The 16,818-nt window shown below is 47.8% G+C and overlaps 1 long non-coding RNA gene across 2 annotated transcripts in view; it reads left to right on the forward strand.

The window, feature by feature from the left end:
- Window positions 1-16,818, forward strand: part of LOC143835086 (uncharacterized) — a 135,130-nt gene that overhangs the window by 116,886 nt on the left and 1,426 nt on the right. Inside the window, exons 9-11 of one of the 2 annotated variants that reach the window (XR_013229986.1) lie at window positions 9,904-9,968; window positions 14,514-14,615; window positions 16,045-16,811. This is a non-coding gene — a long non-coding RNA (uncharacterized LOC143835086). Of the gene's footprint in view, window positions 1-9,903; window positions 9,969-14,513; window positions 14,616-16,044; window positions 16,812-16,818 lie in introns of those variants that run through there. The other variant, XR_013229987.1, reaches the window with a different exon arrangement.

Here is a 16,818-nt window from a genome sequence, read left to right on the forward strand (position 1 = left end):
CCCCAGTCCTCCTGTTCGCAGTTGAATAAAACACGGAGGCTTTTGAGTGTTCTTTTCTCTAGCTGCTGTCTGGCTGCACAGTCTGCTTCCCCTCCCTCTCCAGCTTTCAGTGTCCCACTTGACTGGCATCCTGCACAGAGCTTTCTCCTAGGGAGCAATAATGAGTACAAGCACTCAGTGAGTCACTCGCTGTTACAGCCGCGGTGAATGAGGGAGAAGGGGGGCACTGGTGACCCTGGGAGATTGGATAGCCCAGGAGGCCCCCCCCCCATCCCCATGGCAGGCAACCGATTGCTTTGCACAGTCGGGATCAGGGGGGGGGGGAGGCTTGCTGCAGCACAATGGGGCATCCGCTTCCCGTGGTAGAAAGAGGGCATTGCAAAGGTTGCTCATCGGTGCAGACCCACCCCTGGAGGAGAAATGGCCTTTATCCTGAACGGAGCTAGAATGACTGGTAGGATCAGCCTAAATAGTGTCATTCTAATGCCCTATTTGAAGAATTTAGAAACTCCAGACTATTGAAGAGCTTTCACTCTCATAAGACACGATGCTTTACCCTCATACAGGAGGATGCCCTGGGAGAAACGTTTATGCATGTGTGGAGATGGAAATGTCCAGTCTGTGGAACACGTAGTTTTTGAATGTCACCTGTATAAGCATGTATGTGCATTCTTCATAGATCCCATCCACCTGGAAACAGCCAGGAACGATGTTTTATGTAGCTAGAAGGCAAAGCAGTGGCCCCCAACCTTTTTATCTCCAGGGACCAGTCTACACTTGACAATTTTACTGAGGTTGGGGGGGGGGTAGTCTTTTGCTGAGTGACATTGCCGCCGCCTGAGCCCCTGCTCCACTTCTTTCCCGCTGGCGCCCCTGACTTCCCGCCGCCTGCTGGGGGGGGGGCGCTGTTAGCAGCAGCTGCGCCGTGCCATGCAGAGGAGGAGCCCCAGCCATGGTGGCCACTGGAGAGCACCAAAGGTGAGCCAGCGGCAGAGTGGCAGGGCAGCCCCCGAGGCAGCAGCCGGGGAGGAGGATGAGGAGGAGCCGCGGCCTTGTACTGACTGATCTACGGACCAGTACTGGTCCCCGGCCCGGGGGTTGGGGACCACTGGGTTAGAGGATAAGAACCCAGAGACGACTTTTAAAGTGGCCAAGTTTGGTTACCTGGCAATGAAGCTTCAGCAGCAATGGCTGAAATACTACTATACTCCCCATACCTAGGTCATATATTTTACCGACTGTTTTCCTGATTTATGTAACGCTCTATGCTGTATTTTTTTTTTTTTTACTCTGTATCCTATGCTTTTTTTATGACCGGTCTCAGATCACAAGAGAATGAATTCTGAATTCTGTTCTGAATTGGCTTTTACAATTGTTTTCCCCTTGGGGCGGTCCTGACCTGGATAGCCCAGGTAAGCCCGACCCCATCAGACCTCAGAAGCCGAGAAGAGCCAACCCTGGCTAGTATTTGGATGGGAGACCTCCAAGCAGGTGTACTCAACCTGTGGTCCTCCAGATGTCCATGAACTACAATTCCCATCAGCCCCTGCCAGCAAACGAATCAACACCGTGAAATGGGAGCCCCAACATCCTCTAAGTAGGGATCGGTCTATTTGTGACTGTCTAGACCAGGGGTAGTCAAACTGCGGCCCTCCAGATATCCATGAACTACAATTCCCAGGAGCCCCTGCCAGCATTCGCTGGCAGGGGCTCCTAGGAATTGTAGTCCATGGACATCTGGAGGGCCGCAGTTTGACTACCCCTGGTCTAGAATGAAAATGCTGTACCCTTCCCGAAGACCTGTGCCCACAACAGATGTTTAGACCTTGATTGCTTCCAACTCGTGGAGAATTCAGATTTTAGATGCTTTTAAGCTTTGTGAGAGTCAGCTTGGTATAGTGGTTAAGAGTGGTGACCTCTGAACCAGGTTTGATTCCCCATTCCTCTACAAGCAGCCAGCTGGATGACCTTGGGTCAGTTACAGTTCTCTCAGAGCTCTCTCCGCCTCACCTACTTCACCGGGTTCCTGTTACGGGGAGAGGAAGGATAGACGATCATAAGCCGCTTTGAGACTCCTCCAGGTAGTAAAAAGCAGGGTACAAAAACCTCTTCTTCTTGTGACCTATTTGCCTTCTTCAACACGCATCCTCTCCTTCCCTCACCAAGTGCTTTTTGGGAGAGGGAAGGGGGATCTGTCTCGCTCTTCTCTGAATGCTAGTGTGGCATGCTCAGTGTTATGTTGTTTCACACCTGCTGTGAAGCTGCAATGCTGTCCTGTCAGAATTGTGGCAACACCTTTGTGTCCCAAGAGAGAAAGCAGACAGTGAGGTGTTGAGAGAGCTTTGGTGGTGGTAGGGGTTTGGTCATTACGGCACGGCTGGGTTCAGTGTTTGAATGTTGCCTTTTCAAAGCTCTCTGAGGGCTTGTTTTGCTTTCCTGTCTGCCCCTAGAGAAGCCACGAAAGGTCCTGAATACCAGCGGCCACCAAAAAAGCTTTCATCCTTTAACCGTATAAAAACAAATTGTTATATACAGTGCGAATATTTCCAGTAAAGTGTGATGATTTCTAAATGTCTCGCTAATCTGTTACACCTCACTTTTACACCATTAAGGACAACTGTCCTGTCCTGTTCCCCCCCCACCTTGCTTTTTCTGGCCTGGTAATCAAGTACCTTTGTGGTTTCACAGTCACCGTTTATGCACTGGGAACTTCATTGTCCCACCCCCCTGTCAGGAGCACAGATCGGGGATGGATGAGGTACACCAGGCCAAATGTTCCCCGATGTGGGTTCAGGAAGAGGTGGGGCAACCTGCCATGACTAAAACTCCAGCCTGCAGCCTGGCATGAAACCTCCAGTGCATAAACGGTCAATCTGAACACGTTGGATGATGCACTTTCAATGCACTTTCGAAGTAGATTTTCCTGCTTTGCACACATTGAAAGTACATTATCCAGCGTGTGCTGAAAATTATGCAGTGCAAACATTCCAGTAAACTGCAACGATTTCTTAATGTCATAGAATCATAGAATCATAGAGTTGGAAGGGGCCATACAGGCCATCTAGTCCAACCCCCTGCTCAACGCAGGATCCTGATAGTCCTGATAGTTATACTTAACTTTTATACTTAAGGACAATTAATTGCTTTCCCCCTCCTTTTCTTTTTTTCATTTTGTGGCCACCATCACCTGGTACTCAGTACCTTCTATGGTTTCTCATTCTGCATTCATTTCAATGCACTTTAGAGGTAGATTTTCCTAATGCACTTTTTCCCCTGCCCTTTGGATAATGCACTTACAATGTACTTCAGAAGTAGATTTTCCTAAGGCATTTTAGATTGTCCTGCCCATTCTGCACATGTTGGATAATGCACTGTGAATGCACTTTAAAAGTAGATTTTCCTGTCCATTCTGCACAGGAAAAGCCATTTGTGAAAGCACATTGAAAATACCTTATCCGGTGAGTGCAGAAATTATACAGTGTAAACATTCCCAGTAAAGTGTAACAATTTCTGAGTGTCTTGATAATGTTATACTCTCTCCTACAGAGTGACACACACAGAATAAGTCCTAAATACATGCTACATATGACACTGGTTGGATCACAGGTACCTGAAATGACTTATAGTCCCATGTAAAAACAGGGGAGCTCACCTTAAAAAGCTTTCCATTTCTCCATTTGACTTGAGAGCTTTGAATGGGGGAAGGGGGCTTAAGGCCTCCTGGTAAGTAAAAATTGCACAGGGGGACATTCTGAAGCCCTTCTAGCCTATCATAGGGCTCCTGAGACGAACAGAACAGTGGAAGATCTTAAAGGTAAGTTCCCCCAGCATACATGTGACTGTAAGTTGAGCCAGGCACCCAGCTCATATCACCCATATGTTAGGGTCTCCACAGTTCCAAGTTGGGAAATACCTGGTGATTTTGAGGGTGGAACCTGAGGGGGGCGTGGTCTGGCGGGCAGGGACTTCATTGGAGTACAGTGCTATAATGCCCACTTTCTAAAGCATCAGTTTTATCCAGGTGAACTGATCTCTGTCACTTAGTGTTGCCAGCTCTGGGTTTGGAAATTCCTGGAGACTTTGGGGGTGAAGCCAGGATCTGGGGCAAAAAGGGACCTCAGTAGAATATAATGCTATGGAGTCTACCTTCCAAAACAGCCATTTTCTCCAGGGGAACTGATCCCTGCTGCCAGGAGGTGAGCTGTAAAACTAGGGGAATCCCCAGCCCCCACCTAGAGGCTGGAATCCCGACTGTCACCTGGCGATTAGTTGGAATTTCAGGAGTTCTCCAGAAACAGCCTGGAGGTTGGCAACCCTACATATAGTATCTCAGTCTTCTGGGGACTCTGGTTTCAGTAACTGACCTCTTTAAATAAGGCATGATCCAGAGTTTATGAATACTGGTTCCTCTAGCACAGTGGTCCCCAACCTTTCCGAGGCTGGGGACCGGCAGGGCATCGGGCCGCGCCCCCGCGGACCGCGCCCGTGCGGGCCACGCCCGCGGATCGGGCCGCGCCCCCGGGCCGCGCCCACGGATCGGGCCGCGCCCATGCCGCGCCCGCGGATCGGGCCGCGCCCGCGAGCCGCGCCCACGGCCGCGCCCACGGGCCGCGCCCGCGGATCGGGCCGAGCGGGCGTGGCCCGCACAGGCGCGGCCCGGCCCTGATTCCCTCTCCCCGCCTCCCGCAGTAAGAAGCTTCCCGGGCCGCAAGCTTGCGGCCTGGGAAGTTTTTTACTGCGGGGGCGGGGCGGGGAGAGGGAGCCGCGGCCCGGTGCCATGGCCTTTGCGGCCCGGCACCGGGCCGCGGCCCGCAGGTTGGGGACCACTGCTCTAGCATATGCCAGTATTGAAATGTTACCTAGAATCATAGAATAATAGAGTCGGAAGTGACCTTCTGGGTCATCTAGTTCAACCCCCTGCACCATGCAGGACACTCACATCCCTATCGCTCATCCACTGTCACCTGCCACTCCCTTGAGACTTCACAGAATCATCCTCTCCATCATATGGCTATCCAGCCTCTGTTTAAAAATGGAGAACCAACCACCTCCCGAGGAAGCCTGTTCCACTGAGAAACTGCTCTGTCAGGAACTTCCTGATGTTTAGATGGAATTTCTTTTGCATTAATTTCATGCCATTGGTTCTTGTCCGTGCCTCCGGGGCAAGAGAGAACAACTCTACTCCATCCTCTACATGGCAGCCTTTTAAATACTTGAAAATGGTTATCAGATCCCCTCTCAGTCATATGTCTTGGTCTCCAAACCCCTCACATCTTTGTTGCCCTCCTTTGGACACGCTCCAGTTTGTCCACATCCCTCTTCAACTGGGGTGCCCAAAACCGAACACAGTATTCCAAGTGAGGCCGAACCAGAACAGAGTAAAGCGTTACCATGACCTCCCATGATCTGGACACAATACTCCGTTTGATACTGCCTAAAATCCCATTCGCCTTTTTAGCCACCGGGTCACACTGCTGACTCATGTCAGTGTTTGCTCTGTGACATACTTCAGTCACTTATACTTTGAGGATAAAGCGATCCAGTAATGATCAAACATCATGAAAGCATTCCTGGCCTACAATATCCACTTTCCTCTCTGTTTCCCTTTCACCTCCCATTTGTTGTCTCTCTGTGTGTGCCGTCAAGCCTGTAAATTCACGGCCTCCAAAATGTCCTATCATTCACATCTTTGCTCAGGTCTTGCCAACTGAAGGACCCTTTACTGAGTTAATCCATCTCATGATGCTGTGGCTCATCGCTAAGAGCTTTTCTTTTTTAATGGTAGCGCACACCCTCTGACTTACAGGCAGTGAAAACAAGTCCACACTTCCATACCTGGTAACGTGACATGTGATTTGTTTATATATCGTCAATTGGAAGACATCATGTGGGGAGGAGGAAAGAGGGGAAAGTGAGGTGAGGGTTGCCAGCTCTGGGTTGAGAAATTCCTGTAGATTTTGGGGGTGGAGGCAGCAGTGGGTGGGATTTGGGCTGGGGGAGGGACCTTAGTGGAGTATCGTGCTATGGAGTCCACCCTCCAAAGCAGACATCTTTTCCAGGGGAACAAATCTCTGTTACATGGAGATGTCATAATTTCAGGGGATCCCCAGATCCCATCTGGAGGTTGGCATCCCCAATGGGTAACGAGGTAGGGTTGGGAAATACCTGGATTGGGAAATACCTGGAAACTTTAGGGGTGGAGCTGAGATAAGGTGACCAGATTGTCCCACTTTTGGAGGGACATCTGAGGGTACCTGGCAAATTGTACTTAAGTTGAAATTAAAAAATATATATATTACAATACTATTTTTGCATTCTATGTGTTCTACGAAATTTTTTGTTGCTCCATATAGACCAAATTTTAAATCAAGAACCCCCCCCCCCCTGGTCAATGGTGTCCCGCTTTACCAATCTTAAAATCTGATCACCTTTTAATCAAGACCCCCCCCCCAACCACCGGGCCGTGGCTCCCTCTCCCCGTCCCCCCGCAGTAAAAAACTTCCCAGGCCACATGTGTGGCCAAAATCACGCATGCACGGAATTTTCTCGCATGCGCAGAAGTGCTGTGGATGTGCGATTTCGGCCGCACATGGCCGAAAGGTTGGGGACCACTGCTCCAAAGCATCCATTTTCTCCAGGGGAACTGATCTCTTTAGTCTGGAGATGAGCTGTAAAACCAGGGGATCCCCTCGGGACCGTCACTCCTAAGTGAAGTGCCCCCCCCCAGGTCCTTGAGGGTTCCCCACTGCGCAAATCGATAGACAGTTGGTCCAGCCCAGCTTCGTACCTGGAATTGCACAGGAGGGCAGATGAAAGTAGGTTGGCTGGTGGGTGGAAAGGAGAGCCGGAAGCAGGAAACGGGGAGTGGTTAGTGAGTTATAAACTGGCTTCGGATTATATTCAGGGTGCACATACAGATCGCTGCTTGCCAGACAAGCTTCAATCATGAGAAGTAAAATGGCAGTCAGAAGGAGAGGATCTTGGCTGGAGGAAGATGTGAGAAGGAGAATGCCGTAAGGTTTCCTGCTAAGAGAGTAGTCAAGGGGCCACTCACCGACTCCTGCGATCACAGATGTATAAGAGACTCCTAGCCTGAGTGAGGAAGGGAGGGGGGGCAGAAGCAAGTGAGGCCAGAAGTCAGAGCAACCAGCTCTTCTTGTGGAAGGAAGAATGCTTTTGCTGGCAGCAGCAACCTCACCAGTAACTTTGGAAGCCACTTGCTTTCATGGGTGGAGCCTCTAGATATGTTTAGTATGCATAACACTTTGTATCCTTTTTTGCAAAAATACCAGGCCTTTTACTGTCCTTTCCTCGCCTTTTTTTTTGCAAAAGCAGACCTGACATCTCCTGAGCCCATTCACACAGGTATTTAACCTTCCTTATATACATGCATAGCTTCAACACAGTAATTCATGGAGAGGGGGAGTTAAAAAGCTGAGTGATATGGCTGCCTGAGCTTTGGTGGCTAGCAGAGCACCTGGAATGGCCAAAATGCAATTATGGAGGATAATAAGAACAAGAAGGGGCTGGCAGAAGGAACCAGGGAGACCAAAACAAACAATGTTGCTATTGTCTTTTTTGCAAGAAAGGGATAGGATGAACAGCAGTAGATGGTGCCTTTTGAGGCAGGAAGAGCAGTATGGTTCTGGGGGTGATAGCAGCAGGCAAGCAGGTTGGAGGGCCGCACAGAAAGAGGTTGGGGGTTGCATGCAGCCCATTGGGGACCCCTGATTTAGGGTGCCCCTTCCATTTTCTTCAGAGGTAATGCTCTCTGTAGTCTGGAGATGAGCCGTAATTCCGAGGGATCCTCAGGTTCTACCTGGAGGCTGGTATCTCTGTAAAGAAAATTGCAAGCTCTTTTTTTAAAAAAACAAAACATTTCCCCCCTTTCCATAAAGCTTTAGGCCGAATGGTGCAATGTGTCAATTGTTCTTTTCTTCGCTTTGGAATAAGCACAATGAGACAAGGAAATGGCCAGATCATACAATCCTCAAACCTCCTGAGGGGTATGCATTAATTTAACGGGTCTGTATGTCCTTTGCTGCCTTGCTGTCTGCCCAAGAAAAATGTTCCTTATTTGAAATACACAGAAGAAAACACGGCAAGGAAAAAAAAATCTTTAATACCACTCCTGTGATTTCAAAATAGACATACATAAGAAAGCCTAAATCAAAATTTTCTGGGGGGAAAAAAAGATACTATTTATCAGGAGTGATAAATTATTCAAGGCAAACCGACTTGGTATAATAGGCACCAATATTACTACTCCTTAAGATACATAACTTTCTTTCTTTCTTTCTTTCTTTCTTTCTTTCTTTCTTTCTTTCTTTCTTCCTTCCTTTCTTCCTTTCTTCCTTTCTTTCTTTCTTTCTTTCTTTCTTTCTTTCTTTCTTTCTTTCTTCCTTCCTTCCTTCCTTCCTTCCTTCCTTCCTTCCTTCCTTCCTTCCTTCCGAATATAATAGTAGGTTCATGATAAATACACACATTACAGCCAAATTTCAAAACGGTGATGGCTTACCCTAATATACCGTTAATGTGAAGCCCATATTCTTTTCCAAGGCAGATCTAAATTCTGCTGTCTAGCGAGAAGGCTCTTGGGTAACAAACATACTACCATATATTTAAAGGAATACAGTGTAGTTTTCGACAGAACCCTGCAATGACTTAATATATCACCAGTACTGACAAATGAGCCCAGGTTCAGTTAATTTTAAATAGCCAGTGCTGGATATGAAAGTGCGTTCCGTTGCAAAGAATTGTCTTTCCAAAGTGAATCGTTCCTGGCCTCAACCAGGGCCAGGGCCAGGGCCAGGGCCAGGGCCAGGGCCAGGGCCAGGGCCAGGGGCAGGGCCTTTTCGGTCCTGGCCCCATCCTGGTGGAATGAGCTCCCGGGAGAGCTGCGGGCCCTGCGGGATCTCTCAGCATTTCGTAGGGCCTGCAAAACAGAGATCTTCTGCCAGGTCTATGGTTGAGGCCGGGGTCGGTGAGGAAGATCGAAGTGTCCCCCCCTCCATCCATCCTTTAGTGTTACTTAACATCTTAAGTCATCTTCTTAACATCTTACACCTTCTAGCCCTCCTTCCTCCCCCCTCGAGTGGTAGGGTGGGGGTGGGACTATATTTTCTGCCGTGTTTCTTATCTTATTATTTTCTTGGGATTGTAATGGAACTTTTTACGGCCTTTTAATGTGGGTTTTAATGTGATTTTGTGGACTTGTGTAACCCTCCACAAGCCAGCTTTAGGAGTGGCAGAGAATGAATGAATGAATGAATGAATATGAAACAAATGCACTGTAATAGTTTTGATTTATAAGCAGGGCACATGGGCACACTGGGCCAGTTGCCCGAATCCGCACAAGCATAGGGGCCCAACACTAATCTATGTATGTGTTGATAGTTTGCAATTATGTGAATGAACAAGCTGTGTTGGTTAATCATTGCTGCACAGCATGGCTTTTGTACCTTTAAAAACTGTTTTTCTATGGGAGGTACCAATAAATATAAGTTTAATTTTATTGATAAACTACATCTGGATTCCTGAGAGTGGTTGTGTAGGGAGAGCACCAGTGCACTGCTTTGCCGGGGGGCCCGTTATGATGGCCCTGTTTATAAGCAGACCTTCAAACCATGGCTGCAAAGCATGCTCGACAGAACCATTGTATTAGCATGGGGAAGTGGGGGAGCACCACTGCTGCTGTTCATTTTGCTGTGCCATCCCAAGCAGGATCGCACCCTTCTAAACCCATTGAATTCATTGGGCATAGTGTTGGCAGAGTTTCAGGATTCAAAGAGGAGCGAACAAAATACTGTGCAGAGAAACAAAATCACATAGAAAGGAGAGAGATAAACATAACTAACTGTTCTAACTGTTTGCTGTGGTCATTCTGTCTCTTGTGCTGTTCAGGTGGCAAGCAGGGAGGAAGTGCTTGCAGGAATTCTCCCACCAAGCCAGTCAGGACACCGGAGGAGGTAATTTGAAAAAATAGCAGGAGGTTCCTAATCTAGCTATGTGAAATACACATCTCCTCCAACGCCCCCTGCAGGACACTCTATGTTCTGCTCAATCATGCACACTGCAGACCTTGCATGTTCCAACATACAGAAGCACGTAACACCGCCTAAGATGGCGTTGTCACCCTAGGATGGGTGCAGTGGTAATTATTGAGCCACTATGCATAGGTATGAGAGGGACGCTTTCCGCAGGTTACATGATAAATAGTTCAAAGACAGCTAGAGTGCTTAATGGGCAGAGCGCTAGGGGCTTACTGGGGAAGTCTGGATTCCAAACCCTGCTCAGGTCCTGCCACTTCAAGTGTTCCAGATGAATTGCCTTGGACTCTGGAATGGTTTGAAGTCAAGCAAAGGCTGGATACACACTTTTCTTGGATGCTTTAGGATGCTTTGGGCTGATCCTGCGTAGAGCAGGGGGTTGGACTAGATGGCCTGTATGGCCCCTTCCAACTCTATGATTCTGTGATTCTATGATTCTATGTTCCATGGCTCCACTGCACAATGAAGGAAGTGAGTGCCTGGGATGAACTCCTTAGGGATGAGATAGATATTTGCAGCCAGGGCTATTGGGAGGTATTTGGGGGAAGGGAACGAGCATACCATATAAGGCTGCCAGCCTCCAGGTGGGACCTGAGGGATCTCCTGGTATTTCAGCTCATCTCCAGACCACAGAGATCAGTTCCTCTGGAGAACATGGATGCTCTGAAGGGTGGACCCTAGGTTCCTGTCCTCCCCAGGCTCTACCCCCAAATCTCCAGGTGTTTCCTAACCTGGATCTGGCACCCCTACCCCTCATTCATTGCTCATCGCCAGAGGGGATTTGGCAACCCTAACGCACAATGGAAATTTACCACAATGGAAACGGTAAATGATTGATCTATTGGCTGGCCCCCACATCTTCTTTCCGTGCCCACTTCTCTGAAGGGGCATGTCCCCACATCCAGGGTTCCCCAAAACGTGACATATATTTCAGGGGGTTCTCCACAGTCAAAAGTATGGGAAAGGCTGGTTTAGAAAGCAGGCAGTGACTAGCAGGAGGGAACCAAGGCAACATGTGAGGAGCAATATACTGTGGCCTGCCACGTGAAACAGTACAGGAGGCAAGCACTATGCATAATGTCACAGCGCATTATAATTGCAAAGGCTGCTGACCCCTGCTCTCGTACATGACCAAAGCAACCTGGTATGCGTGTTTGATAGCATTGTTCCCCAGACTTCTGAATGGACTTCTTCTTCCTGAATAAAATTGGAGGCATACCTTTGGGAGCCAGCTCAGTGTGAGAGCTAGCGTGATGTAGTGGTTAAGAGTGGCAGATTCCAAACTGGAGAACTGGGTTTGATTCCCCACCCCTCCACTTGCAGCCAGCTGGGTGACTTTGGAGCAGTCACAGTTCTCTCAGAGCTCTCTCAGCCCACCTACTTCACGGGGTGTCTGTTGCGAAGAGAGGAAGGGAAGGCGATTGGAAGCCACTGAGACTCCTTCGGGTAGTAAAAAATGGGGCACAAGATAAAAGCTCTCAATATCATTATTCATGTCTCCCCCCCCCAACTTTTACTTTTAGAGTATTCCAATAAGAATTACTCACCCTCTTCATTTATTTTAACAGTTTGAATCACGTTTTATTGTTAACACAAGAAAGAAGAGAGAGCTAATTACCAAGTTTCAGAGAGAGAGAGAGAAAAAATAATAGGAAAGAAACGGTTGCTAACTTTATCATTCCACGCCGTTATAAACAAAGCCCATCTTGCCTTAAACTTACCAGCCCTTAACTCTTCTTGATTTATACTTTTGCTTTGATTTGTCATTTTCGACATGAGAGCAATTTTCCAGGCACTCATCATCCAGTCATTCATATTAGGGGTAGGGAAGGTTTCCAAGAAGAGGTGACAGGTTTTGCAGCAGGGAACAAACTCATGATAAGCTATTGGCAGCGAGTACACAATCTTTAGCGTCACACGACGAAGCAACCTCAAGATCAAATGGCAAATCGCAGCCCTGTAAAGGCTAAAGTGTACGAAAAAGATTGGGTGCCAATAAAGTTTTAGTTCCGAACAACTAGGAACATGTAACAAATTGGCCTGATTTGGTACCCAGGGGATGGATGTACCAGATAACCTGTAGTATACCTGTAGTATTTCACAAAGTCATCTGAAATAAGCATTGGATGTACTTGTGTCCGGCAACCTGAATCGCCCAAACAACATCCAACTCACCAGGGTCAGACCTGGGTGTAAACTGCACGGAGCTTTTATTCCAACCCCAGGTCGATTCAGTCCTTGCCCTCTACACAGAATGCGATTTCCGTTTGGATTTTGGGCGATTTAAATTTTCCTTCTGCAGCAAGAAGGATTGATCCAGAGTGACCCTACCTTTTTTGTGCGATATCTCAGAGCGCTGAAAATCCTCAATATCCATTTGGGAAAGAAAGCTCAGTGGTAGAGAACCTCTGATAGGCTACACCTGGTCATGTGACACATTTTCCTTAAAGGAGAAGCCCCTAATTTCTCTCAACTTCTGTTGGTCCTGGATTTTTCCTCCCTCCTCTGCCTTTTTCGATCCTCTCCCCCTCCCCTCCAAGAAAAGAAAGAGGCTCCCTGCCTGGCTCCTCTCCCCCCCCCCCCTTCAAGAAAAGAAAGAAAGAGGCTTGGCTTCCTCCCCTCTTCTGAGCCTCCCTAACCAAATGCAGAAGACTTTCCTGTTTCAATGGGGAGGGGGGGGAGAAGAAGACCTGAGTTCAAAGCAATCTGAATTCAACAGGATTGACAATGGAATAAAGAAAGTAAGTGCAGACTCTGCCCTGGTTAATACTTGGGGCCATTTCGCACGGGGATCTTTGTTGCAAATTGGTCACTGAATGAAAAATCGCCATTTAAAATAGTGGAATTCGTCGTTTTGCACACCTGGCTTTGTAGTGGAATCAGTTGCGTTTTTTAGCGTTTCCCACAGGCTTCCGGTCTCGGCAGAAATCGCTAGAAAGGAAACGCTATTGCCAAGCTCGTCCCGCCCCTGGCCGTCAAGCAGCCAATGGGCAGCCGTTAGCATGCTCCCAAACAGCCCCTTTCCCTTTAAGAAAGGTTTTTTTTAAAAAAAAAACAGACCCATAGCAACGAATCTAGGTAGATTCCTTGCAACGGAGAGACCCATCCAGCTGCCTAATGTGAGCTGTTGTTTGATTGTATGATCGTTGGCACGCTGCCTCGAGTGATAAAAAAAAAATCCCCCCCCCCTCTCACGGCCCCGATTTTGGGCTGAATTAATGTGTAAAAAATAAAGGGACTTTATTTCAGCAAACGGGCTTTTATGTGGTTTGTGCTTAGTGACTAAAGGTGAAGGACTGAAGCCAGGGAAGCCTCTAAACAGAAAGAGGCTCGCGGGTGCGTTTATCCCCGCTCGCTCCGAGAAAAAAAAATGGCGATCGCTTCGCCGGAAGTTTGGAGGACAGGCTCAGGAGGAGGGACTTTGAAGAACCCGCAACAATGGTAACGCACAGGTCTTTAGCGCTAGTGTTGCAGATTGGTTGCAGGAGTGTATCGCTATCCGGAGGGTGAATCCACTTTTCTGGATTCCCCTGAAAGCGCTAAAACGTAGCGCTTTTTGCTGATCGGTTTCAGGAGTGTTGCAGATTGTCTACGACGTCGTGGGTAATGCCAAATTAGTAGCGTTTTCAATTAGCAACCATTGTGCTATTTTTAAGCCGTGCGAAATGGCCCTTGGATGAGAGACCCCTAAGAAAAAGAACTGTTGTTTTTGTACCCCGCTTTTTACTCCCCAGATGAGTCTCCAAGCAGCATACCCTCGCCTCTGCTTCCTCTTCCCACAACAGATACCCTGCGAGGGAGGTGAGGCTGAGAGAGCTCTGAGAGAACTGTGATAGGCCCAAGGTCACTCAGCAGCCTCATGAGTCTGAATGTGGCTTACAAAGCGGCTTACTAGCTATTCCATTGATAGACCCCAGGAATTTGTCTACCTCTCCCTAAGAACTTCCCTGATATAGCGAGAAACCCTTAAAGAGTAACCCAAAACAGCGAGAAACCTTTAGATCTCCTCCATTAATTCACCTGTACAGCAGAGAGGTAGGATTTCATATTGCTGTTTGCCCACAATAACAGCAAAACAGTTATCATAGACCGGGAGTTCTTTCTTTTTTGGGGGGGGAGGGGGGATGGAAAAGCCCAAGACACCAGTTGCTTTGGCAACATATGCTCTTGCTGGGGAAGGAGCCTTATTCAGTGAATAAATTCAGCAGCTCTTTCCTCTTTTGAACCACTTGTAGATTGAATTCTCCATCAAGGGAACTAAATCTGTATGACTACGTGAATGGCTGGGGGGGGGGGAGGTACAGGAGGAAACCGATGGGCAAATTGGTAGGAAAAGTCTTGATGGCTGAGAGAGATTTACTTTAACCTTACAGCTTCCTGTGTTGGGTATTCTGTAGGAACGCCTCCACTTCACAGGTGTTCTCTAAGATTTCTGTATCCCTTTTTTTCTTTAAAAAAAAACAGGGATTTACGGCAGAACATCTGGAGAAAGGAGACGAAACTTCATTAGAGAGCACAAAGGAACTCTTAAGACGAACACTCCAGACTGCCAGCTGTACAACCTTGGTATTTATCGATAGAAATCTTGTGGCTGTTATGGAAATGCACCTGCAAAACAAAACGTTTTGTTCCCCCCCCAAGAGGATGTGCTCGATTGAGCTGTGCTGTTTCTACCTTGCTTTAAATAGAGGAATGCCCATTCTTACCTTCTTTGAGGCGTGATTCACACCTGCAGGTGCTTGATCTGCAATGCGTGTGCGGTTCGTTTCAGAGAGTTCGAAAAGTATCCAAAACAGTGTAGATTTGAACATTTTTTTGGACAAATCCAGTCCAAATTGCACTTACCCTTAAGTTAAACGGCCCAAATCATGATTGGCTAAAATACCAAACTGATTTGGGCATGATTCGATCTTGTGGAGATTGGGCAGTTTAAAAGGACCATTTTTTCCCATTTTCTGTCTATTCTGTGGTCAGGGTGTGTGTGTGTGTGTGTGTGAGGTAGAGGCACCAGATTTGCCGTGTAACTGTGGAAACCTCTCCTCAAAAGAGCCCCCATTTCAGAAAGAGGGTCCAATTCTACGGGCACCCAAAGAGGGTGTCCCCATCCAACCTCCATTGTTTCCAATAGCTAAGGGACAAGAACAGAGAGTCGGCTGGGACAAATCCGAACCAGGGAAGGGTGCTTTGGATGACTTGGGTCAAATCAGAAACTGTTCGATTTTGGGATTTTTTGGCATATGCCTAATAGCAATCAATGGTGGTGGGGGGGGTGTTTTTGGATGTGTGTTCAGGCTTCTGTTCTCTTCCTGAATTTCAGGGAATAAAGATGCTGAGGGAATTTCAATAAAAGGAGAACAGAGAGAAGCGAGAGATGATGTGTGCAAGGAGACCGTGGCTTCGGGATTGTTTGCTTGGAATGGGAGGCTTGGATGGGGCTTTTCTAAGAAGCAATGAAGCAGGGGGAGTTTGAGCCATTCTAGCTTCTCCCTGCAGGCCCACCTGTTGTACTCCTCTCCAAGATTGTGGTTCCAAACGGGGCAGTTTATAAATATACTAAATCATGCAGCCAGCTGGGTGACCTTGGGCGAGTCACAGTTCTCTCAGAGCTCTCTCAGGAAGGGTAGATGATTGTAAGGCACTTTAAGCCAGCTTGGTGTAGTGGTTAAGAGCGGTGTCTTCTAATCTGGTGATTTTTGATTTTTCATTCTTGGCTAAGAACTTTGGAGATATCCACATTACAAATATTTGGACATTTTAAGACAGGGGTAGTCAAACTGTGGCCCTCCAGATGTCCATGGACTACAACTCCCAGGAGCCCCTGCCAGCATTCGCTGGCAGGGGCTCCTGGGAATTGTAGTCCATGGACATCTGGAGGGCCGCAGTTTGACTACCCCTGTTTTAAGATTTTCCGTTATGAGAATCAATTATCGTATATAGTACGCTGTGTGGTTTTTGTATATAATTAATTGTTATTCATATATTGTTCATATTTTAGCCACTGAAGAAAAATTTATTCTCCGAAAATGAGATGTCCACCAGGTCTCATTCTGGCTTCTGTGATTTGTACCATCATAAAGCAATAAATCTTTTTCAAGCCACATGTCAGCTTGTTCTCCTCCGTAATTCTCCAGGTGACTGGTCTTCGTCACGAGCCTCCAGGTAACACCTGGAGAGTCCCTGCTATCACACTCGATCTCCAGATGAACCCAGATCCGTTCCCCCGGAGAAAATGGCTTCTTTGGAGGGTGGACTTGAAGAAGAGTTGGTTTTTATACCCCACTTTTCACTTCCTGGAGGTGTCTCAACGTGGTTTACGATCGCCTGCCCTTCCTCTCCCCACAACATACACCCTGTGAAGAAGAAGAAGAAGAAGAAGAGTTGGTTCTTATATGCCGCTTTTCCCTACCTGAAGGAGGCTCAAAGCGGCTTACAGTCGCCTTCCCATTCCTCTCCCCACAACAGACACCCTGTGGGGTGGGTGAGGCTGTGAGAGCTCTGAAAGAACTGTGACTGGCCCAAGGTCACCCAGCTGGCTGCAGGTGGAAGACTGGGGAATCAAACCTGGTTTTCCAGATGACAGGCCACTGCTCTTAACCATGGCACCATGGTCTACGGCTATATAGTGAGGTCTCTTCCCTCCTGAAACCTCACAGATTCCCAGGTGTTTCCCAACCCAGAGCTGGCTGCCCTTTATCAGCCATTGGGAGTGGGGAATCTCAGCAGCTTTGAGAAAACATATTACTCTGTCAGTGGTTCTTCTACCCAGGCT

Source organism: Paroedura picta, chromosome 4 (assembly GCF_049243985.1).
Source record: "Paroedura picta isolate Pp20150507F chromosome 4, Ppicta_v3.0, whole genome shotgun sequence".
Taxonomy (NCBI): Eukaryota; Metazoa; Chordata; class Lepidosauria; order Squamata; family Gekkonidae; genus Paroedura; species Paroedura picta.